This window comes from Priapulus caudatus, unplaced genomic scaffold (genome assembly GCF_000485595.1).
Source record: "Priapulus caudatus unplaced genomic scaffold, Priapulus_caudatus-5.0.1 Scaffold768, whole genome shotgun sequence".
NCBI classification, from domain to species: domain Eukaryota; kingdom Metazoa; phylum Priapulida; class Priapulimorpha; order Priapulimorphida; family Priapulidae; genus Priapulus; species Priapulus caudatus.
In genome coordinates, this window is record NW_014577829.1 from 228,449 (window position 1) to 235,390 (window position 6,942).

At 45.7% G+C, this 6,942-nt stretch overlaps 1 long non-coding RNA gene across 1 annotated transcript in view; it reads right to left on the reverse strand.

Annotated features, from left to right (window-relative positions):
• Positions 1-6,493, reverse strand: part of LOC106813415 — a 26,023-nt gene extending 19,530 nt beyond the window's left edge. The window contains exon 1 of the long non-coding RNA XR_001394467.1: positions 6,415-6,493. This is a non-coding gene — a long non-coding RNA (uncharacterized LOC106813415). The remainder of the gene's footprint in view (positions 1-6,414) is intronic.
• Between the last annotated feature and the right edge of the window lie 449 nt (positions 6,494-6,942).

Genomic DNA, 6,942 nt, shown 5'->3' on the forward strand with positions numbered 1-6,942 from the left:
CCTCCTCCCTACTCTCCTCTCTACCTCCCTCCTCCCTCTCCCTACTCTCCTCTCTACCTCCCTCCTCCCTCTCCCTACTCTCCTCTCTACCTCCCTCCTCCCTCTCCCCCTACTCTCCTCTCTACCTCACTCCTCCCTCTCCTTACTCTCCTCTCTACCTCACTCCTCCCTCTACCTAATCTCCTCTCTATCTCACTCCTTCCTCTCCCTAATCTCCTCTCTATCTCACTCCTTCCTCTCCCTTCTCTCCTCTCTACCTCCCTCCTCCCTCTCCCTACTCTCCTCTCTACCTCACTCCTCCCTCTCCCTAATCTTCTCTCTATCTCACTCCTTCCTCTCCCTAATCTCCTCTCTACCTCACTCCTACCTCTCCCTAATCTCCTCTCTACCTCACTCCTACCTCTCCCTAATCTCCTCTCTATCTCACTCATCCCTCTTCCTAATCTCCTCTCTACCTCACTCATCCCTCTTCCTAATCTCCTCTCTATCTCACTCCTTCCTCTCCCTAATCTCCTCTCTACCTCCCTCCTCCTCCCTACTCTCCTCTCTACCTCACTCCTCCCTCTCCCTACTCTCTACTTCCCCCTCACTCCTCACTCCCTACTCTCCTCTCTACCTCACTCCTCCCTCTCCCTACTCTCCTCTCTACCTCACTCCTCCCTCTCCCTACTCTCCTCTCTACCTCCATCCTCCCTCTCCCTGCTCTTCTCTACCTCCCTCTCCCTTCTCTCCTCTCTACCTCCCTCCCTCTCCCTCCCTCTCCCTACTCTCCTCTCTACCTCACTCCTCCCTCTCCCTACTCCTGTCTCCCTCCCTCCTCCCTCTCCCTACTCTCCTCTCTACCTCACTCCTCCCTCTCCCTACTCTCTACCTCCCTCCTCCCTCTCCCTTCTCTCCTCTCTACCTCACTCTCCCTTCTCTCCTCTCTACCTCCCTCCTCCCTTTCCCTACTCCCCTCTCTACCTCCCTCCCTCTCCCTTCTCTCCTCTCTACCTCCATCCTCCCTCTCCCTACTCTCCGCTCTACCTCCCTCCCTCTCCCTTCTCTCCTCTCTACCTCCACCCTCCCTGTCTCTACTCTCCTCTCTACCTCCCTCCTCCCTCTCCCTTCTCTCCTCTCTACCTCACTCCTCCCTCTCTCTACTCTCCTCTCTACCTCCCTCCTCCCTCTCCCTTCTCTCCTCTCTACCTCACTCCTCCCTCTCTCTACTCTCCTCTCTACCTCACCCCTCCCTCTCCCTTCTCTCCTCTCTACCTCCCTCCTCCCTCTCCCTTCTCTCCTCTCTACCTCCCTCCTCCCTCTCCCTTCTCTCCTCTCTACCTCACTCCTCCCTCTCCCTTCTCTCCTCTCTACCTCACTCCTCCCTCTCCCTACTCTCCTCTCTACCTCCCTCTCCCTTCTCTCCTCTCTACCTCACTCCTCATCCCTACTCTCCTCTCTACCTCACTCCTCCCTCTCCTACTCTCCTCTCTACCTCACTCCTCCCTCTCCCTACTCTCTACCTCAATTTGTGCCCAACTGTTGACGCCCGGACGGACGGACGGACGGACGGACGGACGGACGCACGGACGCACGGACGATCATGCGATTCTACAAGCTGCATCTGACTATGTCAGATGAGCTAAAAACGAAATTCTCGATGCTAGAATACCTCCTCTCCATTTTAAATGCATATTCATCAGAAAATATAACTCCTCTGGTGAGATATTGCGCATGCGTTTACACACTAACGTAGCTAGATTGTGTACTGACTGCTATATGCAGTGGGGACCTTACATGCAAGTTCTGCTTCCTATTTCTGAAGTGAGGTCTACTGATAAAATTTTCTTATATATATCTATGATAAGATAAGCCCTCTTCATTTTAAATTCATAATTATTGCAAAATATTATTATTCTCGGGAGATATTGCGCATGCGCGAGCGCCGTTTCAGTTGCGCAGTACGGCCTAAATAAAAGTACATAGTTACCTATACTGACTGGTGTATGCAGTGGGGACCTTGCATGCAAGGTCTGCTTCTTATTTCTGAAGTGAGGACTACTGATGAAATTTTATCATATAAATCTATGTTAGGATAATCTCTCTTCATTTTAAATTTATAATGTTTGCAAAATATTCTTCTTCTCGGGAGATATTACGCATGCGCGATCACAGTTTCAGGCGTGCAGTACGGCCTAAATTAAAGTACGTAATATAGCTTGCTGAGGGAGAGAGGGGAGGGAAACTCAGGAAAGGTGGCAGGAAAAACAGTCGAGGGGCGGTGGAAGGAGAAGGAGGCTGAGCGTGCGACAATGGAGACAAAGGGAAAGGCGGGCGGGGATAAAGTAGGAGTTTTGCATCATACAGGCTAGGGCGCTCTCCTAACTATAAACACAGGTCTACGTATAAGAATTTATTACAGAAACCTATGCTGTGATACCCCCTGACCATATTAAATGCATTTTCATCACAAAGGATAGCTCTTCTGGGGAGATATTGCGCATGCGCTAAAACAGTAACGTAGCCAGGTTATGTACTGACTGGTATATATGCAGTGGGGACCTTACATGCAATGTCTGCTTCCTATTTCTGAAGCGAGGTCTACTGATGAAATCTTATCATATAAATCTATGTTAGGATAACCCCTTTTCATTTTAAATTCATAATGTTTGCAAAATATTCTTCTTCTCGGGAGATATTGCGCATGCGCGATCACCGTTTCAGGCGTGCAGTATACGGCCTAAATAAAAGTACGTAATATAGCTTGCTGGGGGAGGGAGGGGTCGGAGACTGACGGAAGGTGCCAGGAAAGCGATAGTCGAGGGGCGGTGGAAGGAGAAGGAGGCTGAGCGTGCGACAAGGAAGACAAGGGAAAGAGCGGGTGGGAATGAAGTAGGAGTTCTGCACCCTACAGGCTAGGGCGCTCTCCTAATTATAAACACCGGTCTACGAATAAGAATTTATTGCAGGAACCTATGCTGACATACCCCTTGACCATACTAAATCGATTTCCCTTATATACATATCTACTTATAAAATTTATTTCAGAAATCTATATTGAGATATCCCCTAACCATAATAAATGCATATTCATCAGAAAACATAGCTCCTGTGGTGAGATATTGCGCATGCGCTAACCCTCCAACGTGGCCAGACTGTGTACTGATTGGCATATGCAGCGAACACCTTACATGCAAAGTATTCGTCCTATTTCTTAAGTGAGGTCTACGGATGGTATGTTATTATATAAATCTATGCTGGGATACCTGCTCTTCATTTTAAAGGCATAATTTTTGCAAAATATTATTCTTCTTATGAGATATTGCGCATGCGCGAGCACCGTTTCAGGCGCTTAGAACGGACTGAAGCAAACTGCACAATACAGCTTGCTGAGTGAGAGAGGGGTGGGAGACAGAGGACAGACGGCAGGGAAGATAGCTCAGGGCGGTAGACGAAAAAGGAGTCTAAGCAAGGGGCAAAAAAGGCGGTGGGAAAACGGGAAGGGATGAAGGAAGAGTTTTGCACCCTGCAGGCTAGGGCGCTCTCCTAATTATAAACACAGATCTACATATAAAAATTTATTTCAGAAATCTATGATGAAATACCCCCTAACCATAATAAATGCATATTCATCAGAAAACATAGCTCCTGAGGTGAGATATTGCGCATGCGCTAACCTTCTAACGTAGCAAGATTGTGTACTGACTGATAGAGCCTATATGCAGCGGGCACCTTACATGCAAGGTCTTCGTCCTATTTCTTAAGTGAGGTCTATGGATGCATGGTATGTTATCATATAAATCTATGCTGGGATAGCGTAATATAACTGCATAAGCAAACCGCATAATATTATATTGGAAAACATGGTAAAATTCGGCGACCGCCTGCGTATTTGCGAATTGCAGAGCGCCGTCTCTTTCGGACGGCCGACGGCGATATGCATGTGCAGCGGGCACCTTACATGCACATTCTTCTTACTATTTATTAAGAGCGGTCTACTGATTGAATGATTTCATGTAGATCTATGCTAGAATCCCTCTTCATTTTAAATGCACACTTTTTGCAAAATATTCTTCGTCTCGAGAGATATTGCGCATGCGCGAGCGCCATTTAATGCGTACAGTAGGCCTACGAATTGGAGAAAAAAACTGAATAATATAGCTTTGATTGAGATTAGAGGGGTGGGAGGCTAAGAAAAGACATGCCACATTCCCAATAAAATGCTCAACGTCGACCCTACGTCATTTGACTCATTTTTCTTAGGTGACAGGTCGCCGACGTTGCCGCGCTGTATCCCTGTGCATTAGTGTAGCAAGGGTCCTTCCACAGAGCAGTGTCACCACATTGACGTAGCAAGGTTGCAATTTGCGATGCGCACCTTGTGTAGGCATCCAACACTCCTGATTAAATGCTTATCGGTGGCCCTACGTCATTTCCGTTGGACGACAGGTCGGCGACGTATCCGCGCCCTATCCCCGCATTGGTATAGAAAGAGATCTTCGGCAGAGCAGTGCCACCACATTGAAGCTGCGAGTGTGCATTCTTCAATGCGCACCTTCTCTAGGCATGCTTAACGTTAGCCCTAACGTCATTTCAAAATTCACAAAGTTCAAAATTAAAGTTCAAAATTAAAAAGTTTATTCCTAAAGCCCTAAGTCATTTCCTTTGGGCGACAGATCGCCGACGTGTCCGCGCCCTATCTCTGTTCATAGGTACAGGAGTGGATATTCCGCAGATTTATACAATATAACAAGATCCGTAAACAATGTAACATTATCCGACATTATATATATTTTACAGTCTGTTTGACAAAACATTGTTTATTACATACAATAGCAACACTTACACCGTGCGCGACGGGCTTTAGTGCGAAGGGCTTTAGCACAGTGATATATATATATCCATACATAATCGCCTGTCTACTATCTACCTACAGGCATACTCTCGCTATCGAGATCCCTCATTCCCCTTAGACTCTGGAGAATCGAGATTTTACTTTCGTAATTCACTGCTGTTGTTAAAATCTTTCAGGGAATACCGTAACATTGTTCGCACCACGTCTGACACAGACGTGGGGGTATTTTATTCTATGAAATTCAGATATTTAATATGTTTCATTGCAGGTTTTTGATTTGACAATTTTTTTTATGGGCTGACTGCTGTCCGTCATGCCCGCATAACTCACAAGCCCTGCTCGGTAATAATGCAGACACAGACATCGATGTAGACAATGTAGGTACGTATGTACAGTGCGTCCGTAACACGGGTTTCCGTAACACGGGTTTCCGACAATCTCCACGTGCCACGTGCGTAGCTCGACCCGACCGATCTTCCGGTCCGCGCCATGTTAAAAAATCGAGAAACAACCTTGCCAGGTTCAACTGCCGTGCGTTATAACGTGTTACTGTGAGTTTATACATAGATTACATCTTTATATTGTGTATAAATTTATTATATCGAGAGATAGCGAAGACTACGAAGACATAACGTGTACGTAGTGTTTCACTGTTTGAGTAACATCGTAGATGGAAGATTTTGATACCACGACTGGATGAAATCACGGGAGCGAGAACTATATATCGTGCGGTACGTGTTACGTTTTTAAAAATATGAGAATAATGGTACATCACTACATGCATGTACATTCATTCTCGATCTCGTGTATTTGCCCGTATATAAAACATGAACTATATATATCCTCAGTGGCGTAGCCAGCAATTGGAAACAGGGAGGGCCAAGGCGAGGGAGCGAAGCGACCGAGGGGGTAGGGTGTGGGAACATAATTTCGGCCCATAGTATATGACAGAAGGATTCGTGTTAACGTTAGAAGTTCATAGTTTCAATACAAGGTATATTGAGATGTCTATATTTAAACCGAGGGTAGAAAGCAGTGGGAAACACTCTTACCTATACTAAAATTGAAGCTTGGAACTCTCTACCACCGCAAGTTAGTACAAATTCTGTTTATTCTAATTTTAAGTATAGTGTTAAAAAATGTCTGATGGAAAAGGTAGAAACATTATAGGCAGAGGAGTATATGATTTTCGCTAAAGGAATTCGTTTGAAATTAGGTATAAGAAAAGTTTGTATCGTCTTATGAGAATGTACCATTGTATGACTGGTTAAAACTACAACTTTTACTAGGCAATTTTATGAATTCAGAATTTATTGTAAAAGTATGCTATGTATTGTATATGATGGATAATTGCCTAAATATATAAAAGCGAGATACACAGAACTCGCGCCTGCTTGTTGCTTAATTAGCGAGGGGTTTAAAAGGGGACTTTACGTACTGAAGCGCACACAAGTGGTCCATTCACCTGTCTATCAAATAACTTAATTACTTTTATATAAAACACAAGTCATATATCACTTAGCATATATAATAACAGTGATATTTATAGCATCACATGCACAATGCATTAATTATGTTACCTGTAATCGTGGCGGTTGTAGGCGATAACGGAGAATGAAGAACGGGCCGTGCACATTCCACGAGAGAAAATGGAGTACTGATCGATCCGGAGAACAAAGACGTCACGTGTCCGAAGCCAGTTTGGCCGTTACTCATTACTCAAAATAATTTAAACTCCCTTTTTCTCTCACTCGCTCCCTGGCGCTCGCCCTCTCTCACACTCTCTCTGTTTCTCGCGCTCTCTCTCGCGCTCTACCCCTGTCTCTCTTTCTCTCACTTCATGTCTATCTATCTCGTTCGCTCGTTTGCTCTCACTTTCCCCCTCTCTGTCGCTCCTCTCGTGCTCTCTCTCGCCCTGTCTCGCCCTCTCCCTCTCTCCCACCCTCTCTGTCTCCATATATCTTTCTCGCTTTCTCTCTCTGTCTCCCTCTCAATCTATCTATCTATCTATCCATCTATCTAACTCTATCGCCTTTGCTTGCGCTCTCTCTCTCTCTCTCTCTCTCTCTCTCTCTCTCTCTCTCTCTCTCTCTCTCTCTCTCTCTCTC